Source organism: Parasteatoda tepidariorum, chromosome 3 (assembly GCF_982258835.1).
Source record: "Parasteatoda tepidariorum strain Cologne lab strain chromosome 3, Ptep-v5.0, whole genome shotgun sequence".
NCBI classification, from domain to species: Eukaryota; Metazoa; Arthropoda; class Arachnida; order Araneae; family Theridiidae; genus Parasteatoda; species Parasteatoda tepidariorum.
In genome coordinates, this window is record NC_141757.1 from 95,395,835 (window position 1) to 95,415,515 (window position 19,681).

Below are 19,681 nucleotides of genomic sequence, written 5' to 3' on the forward strand. Positions count from 1 at the left end.
AGAAACTAAAATTATCCAAATTAGAAATTATCTTCTAAAACTTTAGTTGTTCAGAATTTTAAATAAACTATAAATACACAAAAAAAAAATCTACATTATAATTAACACAAGTTGACTTTCCTCTGTAAGGATAATAGAATCAAAACCTTTTAACTCTAAGTTCTTCATCTGATAAAAGTACGCGCATTTTAAACCTTGTTGGTATAAGTTTAGAGTTTTAAATCATATCTAGTTATATTTAAAACAATATATTATTATAATTTATTAATTGAGATAATTTAAGTTTAAGTAATAATTTAAAATCTATATATTGTAGGATCGATGCATGAACATTTATCAGTTATAATAATGCATTTTTATCAAATATTCATAAAAATGATAAATTGACACTTCCATGTCATAGTTTAAAACTAATAACATATATTTAAAAGTATAATTATGGCAAATGTGAATGAAATTGGTAAAAGTAATTTTATTTTTTGACTAATATTGTTATATAAAATAAATATGAGTTAATATTTTTTAGTGATTTTCTAATTAAAAAAAATTTAACTATAATTTCAAATAATAATGAAGATTTTTTATTTAAAAAAAATTCTACAAGCTTTTGAAACTGAATTCATACAATTAATGATAAAAGTTAGATTAATCTATACTTATAAATAAATTTGTCAAACGCTAACCTAAATCTTTTTAAAAATTCAATTAAATTTTAGGTCAACCTGATTAGCTAAAAAAATTTCAGATTGGCGTTTTCGTTAGAATTTCAAAAAAAAAGAAAGGAAGAAAGAAATGAAAAACGTATGAATCCTTCAAAGCACATTTCAAAGGCAGACTGTTATAAATAATGGGTGTTCAATAGTAACCGCCATTCATATATATTTTTAATATCTTTTCAAAAACGAAGTAAAAAGTGTACACATTAGAAAGGAGTCGCATAATAATATTTCTGAGAGAAAAAAAAATCTAAATTTTCAAAATCTGAAGACCTATTTAATTTCCGGAGGTAAGGAGTCGTATAGCAATTATATTATTAACATCTTTAAATTTCTTCAAACTCTTTTTGATGTTTTACCTTGTACCCTCCTCACTCATGATTTGTCAGATTTAGAGAAGATAGGGGGGAAACATCAAAACCAGTTTGATTTCTTGATGAAACTTGGAATAGTTTATAATAATTGCTATTTAACTCCTCGCCGTTTGCTCCAAAAATCAAACAAGCCTTCATGTTTTCAGTTTTTCATAGTAGTATAATTCGCCAAATTTAGATATTTTGTTTCTTTCTCGCGCTCAAATACTAATTTGCAACCTGTAAAGTGCATACTTTTTGAATTCATATTATAAAAATATAAGTTAAGGTAAGTGATTATCGAACACTCTGCTTAAAAATATGAAATGAATATTTTAATGACTTTCTAACTGCAAATTTAACTGAAATTTCAATTAAAAATGATAAATAATAATGATGAAATGATGCTAAATTCCTATTATGCAACTAAGTAAAATAAAGGCCAAAAGAAACTCTTTTTTTTAGTTCTGCGTTGTAGTCTAAGACATGCGTACTATTTTGTCGTAAGGGTCCAAGGCACTAAACATTCTTAAAATATAAAATGACGCGTTAATTCTTTCTTCAAACTTGTATTACACATTTTCCATTATAAAAATTGCATACATGATGAACACTCTTACACAACGCTCGAGCCTTCTTCAATCCGACCATCTGATTGGTAGATGGATTGACGTAGTTCTGACGTTCTAAAATAGTTGAAACGAAGCCTATTTCAAAGGAAACAGACGTTTTCTTTCACTTAATTTTAATTTTCTTCGAGAGTCCTTGAGCTTGATTCGTCTCAGGGGTGAAAGTTAAATTTGCAAAGAGTTAACAAATATAGGAATACGTACATGTCTTGAAAATAGTCGACAGAAATTTCTTACTGAGAGATTGATTTCTTTAACACATCTGTCAACTTCATTATGTTTTATTTGTATAACAGAAAACGATACACTCAATCCCGTTGCCAAAAGTGTATTTAAAAACACTGCCGTAGAAATTAGTTTTTATTTAGGCAAAGAATTCCAAACATCTCAGTTGATTCATCTATGAGGCATAGAATTTCTTCTGATATCTTAACTGCTATAAAGTAGTGAAAAATAATATTTTGGGGTCTTTTTGCACATTATTTTTTAACTACATATACTTTTGTACACTAGTTATACAAATTATGTATAATGTGTTTATCCAAAATATCTATATGAATTTTTATACTACTCATGTATACTAATTAGACAAAAGTTATAAATGTATTTTTACATTGCTTATGCATATTAATTATATAAAAGTTATGTATGCGTTTATATACTTTAGTACACTAATTATACAAATGCATAAGTAAGAGTGTAAAAAGTGGTTAAAGATACTTCTAGACATAAAATAAGGGGATCAGTTAAGCATGGTCTTAAATCAAGAAAAACAATTCATTATCCGAAGTTTTATATTTATTTCTTGTATATATATTTGTTGTTAGAATTCGTTAAAACAATGAAAAACAATCAGTTGTCCGAAGTTTGATATTTATTTATTTTCAGGTATATTTATAGTTCAAATTCGTTGAAACGATTATATATGATGAAACAACAAAAAACAATTCGTTGTCCGAAGTTTCATATTTATTTATTTTCATATGTATTTATTCTCATCATATGTATTTATTATTCAAATTTTTGATACATAGTTATTGTTTGAATTTTCATGTTCATTTTTTACTTATAAAGTGTCATTTTTCTTTAAATTTCAGCAATCAAGGTTAAAACTAAACAAAAAAAATTACACCTTACTATCGGATAAAATATTTAACTCGAATTAGAAAGTCAAATGTTAATTTTCTTTGATAAGCAGTCACAAAATATTGCATCGTTGCATAGCCAAATAAAGAATGCAACCAAAGCAACATGTTTATGAATGAAAGCTTTTAATTCACATGCATATTAAACATGCAAGCTTTATAAAAAAAAATTATTTTTTAATCTTTAAATATGTAATTTCCTTAAAAATAATTTATTATTAACTTTTACCAACTTTATGCAACCATTGTTTAAACCTTTCATTTACGCTTCATGAACGAAAACTTAGCAAACACGTTTCAAATGGTATAACACAAAATTTAATTTTGTAGTAATTTCTAATTCTTAGAAAGTAAATATATCGTATTTCTGGATCTTTGGAAACACCAAAAAACTTGGTAATTTTTACCGAATTTGGTAATGACTTAGGTAAAATAACAATAAAATATAGTTTTATAATATGGTTTGGTAAATGCGTCAAAATCTGGTAATTTCATCATGATAACTTAAAGCATAGCATAAAAACAGTTTATTCAGTTAAATTTACTTTTCTGTTTTGTATTTTTTTTTTACTATATGTGTGGTAATAAGAACTATGAAAAGCAGAATTTTCGGTAAACCGTTACCATATGAAATGAAAAAATACCAAATGAATGATTTAATTATTGTATATTTTAGTTTTTATAATCAGAACTGCGTTTTTTTTTTAATCAGAAATGTCATTACTAAACAGCACAATAATTCTACTAGAATTCTTTTTCTCCGTGCACAGTAAAATTACCCATCTTTAGGTTCTTTTTTTTTTTGAAAAAAATAACATTAAATATTAATTATTACCCGATAATTTTACCAGAATTGCTTTTTGCCACGAACTTTCCTATGTTGTGAGTAAAAATCATTTTTAAACACATATTATTTTATACGGTGATAATAGTTTTGACATATATTTGCAAATCTGTAATTGAAAATAAACAAAAGTGTTAATCAGTATGTAAGCATTAAAATGTCATTGGTGTATCTTTATTAAATGACATTAAAACAACGAGATTTAAGATGGCTTAGCTTAACATTTACCGTTTAGGCAATTGTCGCGCTTTTAAACTTCTTTGATTTAAACAATAATCTTATTTTTTATTGCAAATCTATTCTTTAGTTTACGCTTTGCTTTCTTTTTTAATTTCAAAGTTTGTAATTTATTCTTGCTTGAGAAAAAATATAAGGACAAAACTACCAGAATATGGTGAAATTTACCGGGTCTCTTTAGCTATGAGAACAACTACATCCTCGGTCATTTTTACCGAAACGCTTCAGTAATGACTTGGGTATAAAATATTGTTTTTTAATACGAGATAAAATTTGATAAATGAAGTAATAATTGGTAGTTTTATCATGATACCTTAGAACATGACACAAAAACCATTTATTTTATTACATTCACTTTTCAATTTTGTATTTTTTACGAAATGTGTTATAAGAAGATCTATAATTTTGAAAACCAGAATTTCCTGCAAACCTTTACCACGTGAATAGGAAAGACATTGAAATCAAATTCGCAATAAAAATAAAGGAGGTCAAATTTTGTTACGAATTTAAAAACACGTAATCATACTTTATTGCAGATACTATGGTTAACACATCGATGGAGCCGCCTTGCTACCAAAATTTAAAATAAACAGCTAAAGCAGCTTGTCTATTTTCAGTACACTTTGATGCTTTTATTTTAAACTAAATCCATTGTAACTTGCGTAAATTCGACGTCAATTGTTGACGTCAGTAACTTCAAGTCCCTTTTAACGGTACTGTTTATAAAAATGTTCTATTTTTCTTCAATTTTCTTTCTCTCTTCCCACGTTCAACATCTTTTCCTCTAAAGATATAGACTTAATCGAAAGTAAAGAAAAAGCACACCTGTCATTTGATGTTTTGAAATCACTTCAAATGTGTCGATATCAATATTTCATCCATTCTCAAAAAGGATCCGGGAAATTATCGTCTAATAAAATCATATTTATCTTGAATGAGACGTACTTTATGAATGAATAGTGTATTTTTTGTAACATCATAGCGTAGTACAACGTCATAAAAGTATAACAATATCATTTAAACGTATCTATTGTTGTTTTGTCCTTGAAATTTCAGTGAAATATGTCATAAATCATTTGAAATCATTTCATTGTATGTTTTCATTCACAAAAATAATTATGTTCTTCGCTAGAAGGTGCATTAGTGGGTGTTTGTTTTAGGTATTGACACGGTTGGTATTGGTTTTTACCAAATGAACTCAATAATTACAATCAATGAAATATTTGTAAAAATAATCTAGAGTCGAGTTTTGCAAATATAATTTTGGTCAAAATAAGTGAAAAATATTATATTTAACATTTTACAAATTGACGGTTATGAAAAACAGCATAAAACACTGTTGTCATATTCTAAGTTAAAAGTACAAATTTCCTAACACAGCTCGTTTTCAAACAATAAATTTTCAAATTTGCTCTTATTTGCAGTTATTTAGAAAGATAACAGTTTTTCACTATTGAAATTTTTGTGATTCACAAAATCAATTATTGATAAATTTTTAAATATTTAAGAAAAATAAATATCAAAGAAAAAAAATTACTTTTTTTAATATTTTAGTACAAATTTAATTCCGATAATCAAAGAGATTTTTTTAAATGACTAGTTGAATGTTTTTTTTTAATTAAAAAAATACCAAAATATATTTTTGTTTATAGTTAGAGCATCAGAAAAATATATTATAAATGAGACACAGGTTTCCCATCTACATCAAAGGGTTAAATTACCAAACTAAATGCAAATCATATATTAAAACTAAATTCTGCTGAAACAATTTTGAATGTTGTATCTTGTGGAATGCAATGAATCAAGCATTTTCGAAGGAAATTTTTATATCGCAATTTCGCACCAATCAAAAAGTTTGATTCACTAATTAAATTGCTACAGGTACAAAACATGAAAAAATACGAAAACATCAGTGATGTGATGTGAAACATTAATTGAAACGAATTGAAATATTTTGAAACTAAATATGTAACCAATCTCAACGATGTGCATTATTTTGAAACCGAATATGTAACCAATATCAACAGTGTGCATTATTTTGAAACTAAATATGTAACCAATATCAACGATGTGCATTATTTTGAAACCGAATATGTAACCAATATCAACAATGTGCATTATTTTGAAGACAAATATGGAATATTTTCATTTTATAGAAGTAAGTTTTTAATTGTGTTGTTGGAATAAAGTTACTAAAGAAACATATTCTGACTTATTTTTTCTTCGAACTTTGAATAAATCTAACGACTGTTAAGTTAATTTCTAAGAATTTTTGAATATCTTAAAAGGGGGTTCAGTACCTAAAAACCTTCAAAAAATCGAATTTGAGATTTTGATCAATAATTAAACTAGAAACTATTAGCTTTCTAACGATATATTGCTTTTGTTTGAAATCCACGTAGAAGTGCACTTAAACTTAATTTAAAAAATGTAAACAAACCGAAAACACCCATGCCACGCCCACTTTTGACAGACGATTTCGTAAACATTATAATGTCCATTATTTTTTGCATGTGCTATTACCAAGTCATAAAAAAATTATTTATAATTTCAACTTCACAATATCTTTAGTTGATTGTAACTCTAACTGGATTATTTGTTTGTTCTTTATTTCCATGCGATTTTTCGAGAATTTTGAATATAAAACTGAGATTTACATTAGTTTGATTTGTTAAATCAATTTTTGTTTTGTTCTTTTATTATACTGTTATTAGGTCATTATTTTTACGTTTTTTTTATTCTTCATTACGTTTTTGTTTACTTACGTAAAAGAAAATAAAATAAAGTACTGAAATGCAAAAAAAAACATTGCTTATGGACCAGGATTGTTTTAAAGCTGTCATTACCGGCACAGATTAGGAATTTCGTTTACATTATTCGAATTTACCTTGGACCGGATTTTTTTTTCTCCCTAATTTTTAGTTACATCATTTTGATTTTTTGTTTAAATGTTCTTTACATAAAATTTCAAATTTTGAAGTAAATTCTTATTTACAGTTCTTTGTTAATTATTTCTGTGTTTAGAATGTTTATCTTGAAATATGCATTTTCTTAGATTTTTTTGTAATATTGTTATTTTTTTTAACAAAAATACTTTTAACTCATTTAAATTTAAACAAAACATCTTGGTAAAGACTTGAATATTCAATTTTCATGAATAAAATTTATGGGTGATTTATGAATTATACAATTTTATAATTATCGCATTCAGTTTGATCATTTTAAGGGCTTTTTATTCGCTCGAAAAGTGAGGAGAGTACAGTATAAAAACTTATTTTTCAGTCAAATAAAAGAAACATTTAAGAGTAATTTGTTTGAAATGTAAGCAGTACGAGATTTATAACTTAGAAACAATATGATTTTGGAATTTAAATTTCAAATATCGTTGGTAGTCTAATATTTACGCTTTAAATGCAAATAACTCAAAACTATGTTTTTTTGGCTTCAATGTACCTTTTCTTGAAAACTATTGATCACAACACTTTGATTTTTGAATTAAAAAGTTCCTTTAGTACTGTAGTTTGTGCTGAAGTGATCAGTTTTTTTAGAGAAACTTAATATTTTTTTTTAATTCAAAATTTTCGGATGAAAATGTGAAGTTTTTAAAATTTTCTGACATGCTGTGTAATTTATTTTTTTAAAATTTCTTTTAATTTACTAAATTTAAAAAAGTTCACTTCAGTATAATCTAGAATATCTATTACATACACAAAAAAAATTTCAAAGCTCTAACTACGATACTTTTTTTAAAAAGGTACATCGAAATATGCCCTTTTAACATTGTCAACATAGGAGGTACCGAACCCCCTTAAAACAGGATCACGATTTTGACATAAATTACATAAGTAATTTAAACTTGAAAAAACTCCAATGATAGGTGTAGGATCAAGAATTCAATTATTTAAAATTTTTTATTCTTTTAGATATTATCTATTCTTTAGTTTTATCTTTAATTAATTCATTGCTTTACTCATTTGATTAATGCAATAAAATTAATGGGCCGAAACCCTTATGCTTGATATTTTTAAGTTTGTCTTGAATGAAATTTAAATAATATTACCATAAGAAAGTGTTAATTTTTTTTCCAACAACTTTTAAAATATACGGAAGCAAAACTAGGGTAATATTTTTAATGCTAATCTATGCTGTAATCCTATTTGAATTCAAAAATAATACGAATTTAACAATTGGAAATATTAAAATTCAAAATAAAAAGTTACCAACAGATTAAAAAAAATTTTAAAAAATAACAAGAAGCTGGCATAAAGGATTTCGGAACAAAATTAGAAAAATGTAATTGATTACCAGTAATTATTTCATATAATCTTATCTATTATTTCATCTTATCTTTACAATTGTAATTTTAATCACAAGTAATCAAGATAACATGTAATCTTGATTACAGAGTAATTGATCACTGTAATAGATTACATTTCTTACAACTCTATTTCGGAAAATTAAAAAAAATAATTCCGATATAAAAAATATTAATGAGTTTTCCAATTAAAACTGGCTAGAACAAAATTTTATATCGATATTTTAAATATTAAAAGCAAAGAAATAGCTAATGACTAGTTATTTAGTAGTTTAACAAAAATGAATTGACAATTTCAAATAGTTTCGCAATCAAGATTAATCTATAAATGTTATTCAAATAAAGCTTATTTGTGCTTAAGTTTAAATTTCAAGAATTTTACTTAATATTTATTTATACAGATGAATTGTTGCATTTAGGTATTACTCTCTATTAAAGCAATAATTTTAATTGAATTGGGGAAAAAATTTCATCAACTATTAGTATGAAAAACAATTAGATTTGATGCTTTTCACTGTGTGCTTTTCACATACACAGAATACTAACAGTTTACATACTCAGCAGTTTCTAGACAAATTATTTTAAAAAAAGGAGGGGAGGAAAAACATTTATGCTATATTAGTTTTGCGTGTAAGATTAATTGACATTGTAGCGCCATCTATATTCAGAAACACACTTTAAAGTCGCCAAATAAAATAAAGATTTTTACTGCTACCAAAATGTTCAAAATGTATTCAACTTTCATTTTGAGTTTTAAATTTAGGTAAAACAGATCAAACATTTAGAATTAAAATCTATCGATTTCTTAATGTCTACTATGTTTCCCATTCTTCAGAACGTCTCTGATATCAATATCGATTTCAATTCTTTTAAAACTTGAGTTTTAATAAAAAGAGTTTTGAGGAAAGAGATTTAAAAAGGATTGACAGGATGGGATATATGACTGTCTCTCTCTCTCCTCTTTTTAAAGAAATATTTGATTTTAATTCAAATTTGATTAATTAAATCACATTTGATTAATTTAATTTAATTTCTTTTTTCAAATTTGAATTTTTTATAAATTTATTTTATTTGAAGATGGTGATATTGTATTACAAGTTTTAAAAATTAGTTTTTTTATTATTTTTTTCCTCAAAATGGTTGAATGGTGACAAAAATATAACAAACACACCTCAATTCAAAAAATAAAACATGATTTGCTAGCAAAAAAAAAAAAAAAAAAATACAATCTCCACAAATCAGTGAATATTGACTTCACATTTATTCTTTTTTTTCTGCTTGTTTTAAGAATAATGTTTAACGTGGATTACCGATTCAATGATCTTCGACCATTTTCCTTAATAAAAACTATGCATTTTAACATGAATTTTTAAAATTATCCAAGAATAAAAAATCGGAAGAAAAACATTGACTCAGATATTAATTATATTACAAGAAAAAGTTAGCATATCACGGAATTGGCAAAACATACGTTGAGATTCATAATGTTAATTCATGGAAGATTTTTCATTCACTTTATAATTTTCCAATAAATTAAATTTATAAATATAGTGCTTTAATGATTATAGTTGATCTCATCACTAAGTGAAATAGTTTTTGTCTATTGCGTGTTCTAATACGTTTTATTAAAATATCAAACAGACTAAGAAGGCTTGAAGGTATATCAAATCAACTGTTTGATTCAAGTTACTGATATTTGCGAATCAAATAAATATTTCCCTCTCTCATTAAACTTCTGGGGGACAAAAACAGAAAATTATAACTAAGCGATTATTTTTTTCCTCCAATTTTTTCGGCTATGGAATCCTAAATGTTCTTCTTTCACCGGAGCCACTATTTTATAAACAAAGTATATAAAGACAATTGTAAACGTATTAACCAATAAAGAACTTAAATTTTAAAATATTTAATAATAGGAATGAAATTTTTTCATCGTTTTATCATTATTAATCTTAAATCAGATTTTATATCCGACAGTTAAATTCGCTAACCTTTTTTGAGTATACACATAAGCTAAAAATGAATAAAATAAGCCAAATTATGATTTTTTTTTTCAATGAAAAGAAAAAAAGGACTGCTATAAACGTAGAAAATGGTTATTAGAGAAACATATTTCTTTATTAACGATTTTTTTAAAATTTGATTGGGAAATACTATTGCATTTTTTTACATAAATGAAAGTCCTTTTCACAATTTATTCAATATATTGTTGTTAAAAAAAATTATATATTTCTTTTACTTGCCATTTCTTTAAATTTGTATTTTAATTTCATAAAGGCAACCAAAATATTAAATAAATAATGGATTGTTGATTAAATCTAACTATAATAAAAGATTTCAAAAATCATAACTGGTTATAAATACAAGACCTAAATCTTGGAACCCCTTTAGCTATTGAATCCTAGGGTTCAATGGAACACAATTTGGGAACCTCTGTCCAAACTTAGATACAACGATCTGCATCCGCTTCACCACGCTCAAGTTTCAACCAGTTTTTTTCTCTGCATTGCAACCGGATTCTACGTAAGTGCATTGAGGGAAAAATTCCATACCAACGATGAGCGTCGCTGTGTCGTTGCTTCTCATGTGTCCCCCTCAATATTTCAGTCAAATAAAACTTTTACCAATCATCATCGATTTAAATTCATCAAAGTTAAAAACGAGAAAGAGATTTAAAGAAATCAATCTAATTGCGAATATTTAGCAGACATAAGAAATTTTTTTCTGTGAGTGAAATATAGAGAGCTATTGTTACTTCCCATTTTAATTTTGCTCCCCTCAAAAATTGGACCCATGTGATTCTCATGATGCTATCATTAGTTGGGCGCATGCTACAAATTTAAAAATAGAAAGATACGAGGAGATGAAAAAGACAACAGGTATAAAAAAAAAGTCTGTTTACTGGTTGAAAAAAATTGACAATTTTAAAGTAGGTAAGCATTGACTACTTTTAAGACAGAAACAACATGCCCATAGAAGTTTGTTGTCTAAATTTAATCATCTCAAAATTTTCTTCGTGTTTTTTTACTTCCTCTATTTAAATAACTATTCAGTTGCATGATTGCGAAAGGTTTCTGGAAAACAGTGACAAGCCACATATATTTCTGTTCACTTTTTCCGACCTCTTTGGATTTTTTATATAATTTAATATTGAATATTAATTAAGAATTAAATTTTAACTTTAGTAAGTTAAGTTCTCGTTTTTAAAAAATTTTGCTTTTGTTCTTTTTAATTTTAATTAAGTGTTTTTTAATTATCAGATATATTTAAGACTAGCATAATTTACATAAACTATGAAGTACTTTAATTTAGTAGTTAAAACAATTTAAACATTATTTAGGTATATGTAATACATTGATTCAATTATTGGTGTAAAACCTTACCGAAAAAAATTTGCAAACGAAATTGGAATGTAAGGAAAAACTTTGCAATCATTTTCTAAAATTGAGAAACTTGATGCAAACGCCAGGTAAGTCCAAAATTTCCACCAAAACAAATTATGCATTTATGATTATGGACAATTAGTGCAAACCCCAGACATAAATATAAATTTAGTCACATTTATGTCTATATGGGAAAAAGGAGGAGAAAAAAACTACATAAATCTATTGTGTTTTTTAATTTTATTTAACACTATTCAATAAACTTAATAATTTTTTTTCGGTCAGACAATTTTACATAAAGCAAAATTTCTAAACTCATTTTAACGTACTTCTAATAGAAAACATATGCGCAAAAATTTACTATAAGGCAGCTTTACCATTTCCCAATGTCACATTTGCAGAAGTTAAAAGCATAAATCTCAATTTAGAAAAATTAAACAGTTCTAATAACTTTTACTGAAATAACTCTGAGTGTCATTTACACTTGTTTCAATTTCAGAAACTTAATATTTTAGAAAAAAAATTAAATTAATTTAGAAGAAATTTAATATTTAAAAAAAAAAATTAAATTAACAATCAGCGGATGTTTCGGACGTATCCTATTGCGTTAAGTTCTAACCAGACAGTTTTTTTTTTTTTTTTTTTTAAATTAAACTAATAAAAGTTATTAAGAATTGGAATAAGTATCATTGACCCTAAGAATTAGTTTAACAAAAATTATTTAAACTTCCTGTTTTTAACTGAATTATGTGCCTTTAAAGTGAGCAAATGTGACCTTTCGTAAATGGTAGAATTGCACTTTAGTTTAGCATGAAAGGATAGGAGTTGGAGCTTCTCTAACTTCTAAGAAACTTAAATATAATTATTATGCTCCAATCTTTAGATGAATAATTAAAAAATTTTAACAATATTTACTCCATTTTGACTGTCGGCAGCGCAAACATTTCACCCCTTTTACTTCTTAAACAAACCCTTTCTTTATATGTGCATGAGTTAAAATAGGCAGCGGTAGGTATCTTCCACTCGAGATTGCGTCATAGCTTGCATACTTCTGTACCGTGATGACGTCAGTAGCGGCCATTGTTACTAAGATATTTAAAGTGAAGATTTACGTTAGCACATAAATTTGGTTTTTCAAGCCTCAGGTTCTGCGTCATATGAAACAAAGCCAAGAAGCTAAAAAAGATTCAATGTCGCGCTGCAAGGGCAAAGTCATAATTTTTAGAAAGTGCTATATTTAAATAGAAAGAAACTGCGCAATCCAAATGAAACCTTAAAATTCATATGAAATATTTAACATTGAAAAATTAAATTGATTGCGAGCTTAAAAATATTAAAGCAAAATGCATGTTCCTAACAAAAGGTTTATAATTATTGCAAATTGCAAGAAGTAATTAAAAATAAACAATAATACAACAAAGCTTATATAATTGGCTAATAGTCAAGATAAGAATTATCGAGAAATAGACATTTATACACATTCTTTTGTTTTATAACTTATTTAACCTGTCTTGCTTTTTTCGACGCAAATCTATAATTTCATTAAATTTGTTCATGTTTTTAAAAAATTATAGCTTCTTATGGACTACCGTAATTAAATTTTGAATACCCTTGATTACGCATAAAATGTGTCGCACAAATTTAAAATTTGGAAGAAAAAAGTCCCAGTTTATAACTCACGAAAGTAAAGTAAAATAAATGTATAATTAAAAACAAGAAAACTTTATTTAGATTATTTTCTACAATAATCTAGCATTTTCAATTTATATATACAGTCATTAAATTATAACAAAAAGAATATTTGCAGAATTTTATTTTGGGAACTCTAACCAGTTATTTAAAAAATAGCACACATATTAACTTGTTTACCGTGAGGCGATTTCATGCAAAAAATAATTACTATGTTTAAATTATCGCCTCATTATCTCTCCAATGTTAAGAGGTGATAATGCAATAACTAAACATGGCATCACTACTGTGTCAAGAAAGTTATTCAGTGAATAACATTTCTATTTATTTATTTTTTTTAATTCCAACTGTACATAAATTACATTATATTTAATGAGAAATTTTTTTATTATTACTATTCATTCATATTTTAAGAAATTTACAGTATTCCGTTCCCTTTTTTTTTAATTATTCTGCTTCAGCCCAATTGTAGAATTTAATAATAAATCATTTCCATAACTCATAGGGAATAAAAAAAGTGTTTATAACTACCGAAAGGTTAAAAAGTGTTGACTGATGTTTCAGACTATTTACTATGAACTAATTTTATTACACGTTTTGGTATTACACTATTACAAACTACGCAGTCAATTATTTTTGGTGCAAAAATAGCCGGTAACTTCTAAATATAATTTATATTTTTTGGTACAAGTATACGTAATTTATTTTTATCAGAACCTTGTGAAAACAACTTTACTGAAAAATCTAAACAAACATTGCAAGATAGAAATAGAATCACAAGATCAATCATCTTCTTTTAAAATTTCATGTGGTTCTGCTCCGTAAAACAAAAGTGGGAATCGCGATTTTATGAAGTTAATAAAACAAACTATTTTTCGTTCGGTACTTATCGGAAAAATTGGCTCAACGCTGAACCATAAAATTGGTACTTTAACCATAATATTCTGTAAAATTGTTTCTACCTTAATAAGGTGTTAAAAACCACATTTTATGTCAATTTGAACCGAAGTATCGTGTAGAATTCTTCGAAATGTTGTGTTCAAAAAGCTCAAAAGATGTGTTTCAATGTGTTCCATAATTTTTTAACAGCGTTCTAATTATAAAGTAGAAGAGCGTAGTGGTGATAGAATATGTTAAAAAAAATGTTCTAAAAGCATTTCGGAGTAACGAAAATATTATGTACGACTCCAAGTGAATCCTGCATTTTTTTCTGAAGCATTTTTGAGACGATTAGTGGTGTAAAATAAATTTTTGTAAAGAGCATCCTGATGTTTCTATACATTCAAAAACTGATTTGTTTCATATTCATTAAAATGTCATATTAGCATGGTTCTTCCTCAGTGATTGTCAGCGAAATTACAGAGCCAAATCACACAATCTTCCTCAGTAAAATCAATTAAGGCACGGGATCACTGGAATATCTTTACATATTCCTATTCCATGGATTCTATTATATGAATTCCGTAAGTTTCAGAAGACTTTTTGAATGAATATTGCAGCAAACACTGTGCCACAAATTCTTCATTGCGTGTTATAAATTACCTTGTTCTAGCTGTCATTAAAATTTCTCAATAGTTCTACATGAAAATGATTAATTAATGTTGGTAGTATATGGAATAGCTAATACTAAATTAACTTTTTAATCATATTGATTAAGTCTTATTTAAAATATGCCCCCGTAAAACAGTCATACAAAAGCATTTTGAAAGAGCAATGGTTAAATGTCTCCTAATGAGAAACAGCAGAAAAACTTATAGAAGTAACAATCGGAACTAGAAATTAAACTATATCGTGACCAAAAAACTTAAGCGTGACTAGAATTTAAATAGAAAAACGCTAGATAATGTTTTTTATGAATGCAAAGAAAAAAAATTGATTTATAAGGAATAGTATTCAACGCGCAGTGAATGAACAAAATCAATTCTTTTAGGCGTATTTTATTAACGCGGGCTGTATAGAAGTTATTGACATTGACAAGTAATATTCGATCCGCGAGTTAAAATCAGATCCTCTATTTTGAAATCAGTGGCAAAATATGTCCTTTTTCTAGCATAAATCAAAATTCTATTTAAAGAAATTAAAAGTATTAGTAAAGTAAGAGTTAATGAGAAAGTAAAATCCTTTGATTAAAATAACATTGTTTACAGACTTAATTGATTTTATCACAATCCGTCTTAGAAAAATATTTCAAAAAGTAAATAATCTTTTTAAAAACAAATTAATATAAAAATATTTTAGAAAGAAAATAAAGAAAATTTGTAAGCGCCATTACTTTTTAAGCGTCATTACATTTTTATTTGATACAAATATTTTTTTACTAAAATTTATAAAAATTCATAAACTTTTTGATTGGCATTTTTGTATAATAGCATGAAAATATTTGTATTTGCTTATAGAACAAGTTTAATATTACTCTTTAAAATAATTTTCACCAGCTCTCAAGAAGTTTTAATAACTATGCAGTAGTGCAAAATTATAAATAAGTAAGTAACATAAGAATAAATCAAAACTTTTATAATAATGTTTTAAATTTATAATCGATTTAACTTTTTTTTTTAAAAATAATGTAATACTCGCTTAAAAATATATTCGACAAAATATAAATGTATAACTGGAAAAAAGAACTAGAATAAATTGTATGATTTGAATTAAGCAAAAGTAAAAGACAAAAATAGTAAACAAAATAAAAGGCAAATGTGCATAAAATAAAATACATCTTTTATATAATTTACAAATTATTTAAAATATAAGTTAAAATCAGAAATAAAATTAGATTAGAAAAATTATACATGTTAGAATTTTGAAATAAAAAGCTCAATGTTATAAGATTTACATTTTAAAAAGAAAAATTTTCGATTTAAAGATATACTTTAAAATAATTTTAAAGCAATTATGATTATTAACAATAATGCTTTCAGATGATCAAGCTATAGCTGTAATAAAGCTAACTACTTTTAATATATAAATGAAGTTAAAACAATATCGCATCTTTATGCTTTCAAAGAAAAGTATTTATTATTAAAAAATTTATATACAATTTAAGTTCAACATCAAAAACGATTCCTTATGCTTTTAATTTTATATGTAGAAATATATATTTCATTAGTTTGGCGTAATTCAGCGAATTAAAAAGACAGATAAAAATTGGAGAAAAATTAAATATTGCAATTATTGTTCAACGCTTAAGAGATAAAATAGTTATATTTAATGAAAAAAAATTAAAATAATAGCAATAATTACATAATTGATGCTTCTTAAATTTAACTTATTACTTCGACTTCTTAAATAATAAATAATTTAATTTTTTAAATTCAACTTTTACTGCTACTTTTTAGTTTAACTTACTTAAAATTTATAGAGGAAAAATATATAACATAAAAAATAAATAACTCATTAACTTTTATAATAAATTAATGCAATTAAGTAATAAATACGATGGAAAAACTCAGTATTCACATTTTCAATTAGAAATAAGATAAATTTAATTTTCAAATAAACTGATGCTATAGAATAACCAAATAAATGTTTTTATATCTCTAATTATATTCAACAACGAAATAAATAAAAAATAAAAAAAAAAGAAAGTTAGAAAATAAATAAAAAAATTAACATTTACCATAATCGTGTGCTTCGAAAACTAAACTATGCTTCTATGACAGCTATTTTTTTCATATATCATTTTTAAATAAAAGATACCTAAAGTAAATTTTACAGAATAAGTTATTCAGCAGCTGTAGATTATAAGTTGTGCAGAATTTAAAAGCTAAATTTATCATATAATACTTTAAATAATATGATAAAAAAAATCGCAGAAATTTCTTCTATTTCTACATCCTGTGCTGAAATTTTTAAAAATTTATAAAGATATGACGAAAAATAAGAAATTGCCACCATTCCTAATATATTAATATTTCCTACATTAAAAATTACATTTTCCTACACTTTAGCACTGGAAGAAATTATTTAATTCAGAGCTATTTTAAGTAAAGAAAAAAAGAAATGGTCAAAAGTATTTGATAAGTAATGATTTGATATCTCCAAATAATTAAAGAAAATAATGATTAATGTTTACTGCCTGGCAAAAAGAGGATCTAAATTTGTATTTGAATGATATTTATATCATTAACTGTCAGTCAGGAATGATTTTTCAATGAAATTATCGTCTAAAAATCATTGTCATGTTAGACTTTTTTTATATGCCTATCATTAAACAATCTCACCTTCATATTTTTATATAAAATGGAATCAGTAAAATTTCAATTTAGAAATTAGTCGTTTTAAAATTAAAAAAATTCGAATTACCTTTTCATTGAAGTTTGCATCCTGAATGAACAAAGTTTATCCAAACGATCGGCACAATTTTAAACTATTTTTTTTCACTAAAATCAACAAAAAGATCAAACGATTTTACTTAAATGCTTCACTCAAATCTAATAATCTACGAAAAATAAACAATGTCGCTCGGGCACTAAAGCTTTTCCAACCCATTATTTTAATACAGTATAGACAGAGAAAAAAAAAGAATTTATATTTTATTCCTCAAATTTGTTCTAAGTAGTAACTGTTCTGTAGCGAACCAAAGTAGGGTAGGAGCTTGCAAACGATTTGGATGCCGTATTTATACTTTGGCAAAGGAATCCTTGTCTTTGAAAGAGCAAAACCTTTGGCTCACTAACTGGAGGCAGATGTAGAGGTTGGAGAAAGTGGAAGGTTAGCAGCGTACGAGAATGGATTTTGTGACGTCATTACATGTAGCCGTTGCCACAGCAACTATAACTTCTCTGACGTCATTTAAGTTACGTCATAGAACGGCAGGAAAAGATCTGCATCCATTGCCAGAAATGAATCTTATGGAATAAATGATGAGAAGAACTGATGCAATAGAAATATTCTATTTTAGGATTAATATTTCATAATAGAACAGGTGTGTTTGTTCCGGTTGGATTATTTTTCGTGTCCATATTTATGTGAGATTTCTCAATAGATCTGTCATATTTGAGGGATTTGGATTCTACTATTTCGATACTTGAATGAACGGAAAGACAAATATTCTGGTGCTATTTTCGTTCATCAGCTGTTGCTGAAAGCTAATAAACTCTATAAAACCGAATTAATGATAAGAAAATTTATCCTTCAAGGTTGTAAAAGATAAGGACTGCGTACTATTTTAAATTAGAATCATCTGATTGATTCATGAACTACTTTTTTTTTTATCTGAACTATAACTGGAAAATCCAAAAATATTACGATGTGAAATCGAACAAAACAATTATAGTAATTTATCGCTACATTTTACAAAGTTATAAAAACATTAATAACATATGCTTGAAATATATATCCCTATATAGTTTGTAAAATATATGCTCTGAACGTCACATAAAGTAACGTCATCGTCGTTTGATTTGATTGTTGTTGATGTTCATTTACGTCGCACTAGAGCTGCACAATGGGCTATTGGCGACGGTCTGGGAAACATCCCTGAGGATGATCCGAAGACATGCCATCACAATTTTGATCCTCTGCAGAGGGGGTGGCACCCCTGCTTCGGTAGCTCGACGACCTGCACGCGAAGTCGAGCACTTTACGGTAGAACAGTTTAACGAGGACCAATACCGCACACCCTCGGTCCCTACGCAGGCTGATCCAAGTGGTCACCCACCCGCACACTGACCGCAGCCAGTGATGCTTGACTTCGGTGATCTCCTGGGAACCGTGTCTTAACGATCAGTCCACTGCGGGACCATCGTCGTTTGAAACATAGTCAATTAATTTCAATTTTCTACTTCACTTTTTATTGAAGTATTTGGGGCAATAGTGTGTAAGTTAAATTATTTCGGTGGTGGCTTTTTTGCATCAAAATTTCATCACTAGTGTTACTAGATAGGTACTTTAAGTGTTCCCGCAACTTTTCTATAATAGCACAACAACGGATTTATTAATATTCGCAAATACTCGTAAATATTCGTGTTAACTGAACACAGTTTAGCACGAAGCTTGGAATAAAATATATATAACTTATTTACTATTATAATTTTTAATTCATCGTAATATCTTGACTTCCTCCAAAAATATAAAAGAAATATTTTTTTCTAATAAATGCCTTGAGCTGTATTTTTATTTACGTTTACTTTGGAATTATTAAATTATCATTTTAAATCAAATATTAAATTATTAGTTCTGGTCTAAATCACCTTATATTGCTGGATAACTTAGACCACCCTGTTGTGTTTCATTATTAATTGGTCCCGCAGTGGACTGATCGTTAAGACACGGTTCCCAGCAGATCACCGAAGTCAAGCATCACTGGCTACGGTCAGTGTGCGGGTGGGTGACCACTTGGATCAGCCTGCGTAGGGACCGAGAGTGTGCG

The 19,681-nt window shown here is 26.5% G+C and overlaps 1 protein-coding gene across 2 annotated transcripts in view; it reads right to left on the reverse strand.

Moving 5' to 3' along the window:
• The window catches only part of Hr38 (Hormone receptor-like in 38), a 68,561-nt gene extending 50,577 nt beyond the window's left edge, over window positions 1-17,984 (reverse strand). Inside the window, exon 1 of one of the 2 annotated variants that reach the window (XM_016067473.3) lies at window positions 17,614-17,984. The gene's annotated coding sequence lies outside the window, so the exon portion shown is untranslated. The remainder of the gene's footprint in view (window positions 1-17,613) is intronic. The other variant, XM_016067471.3, reaches the window with a different exon arrangement.
• Window positions 17,985-19,681: the final 1,697 nt, after the last annotated feature.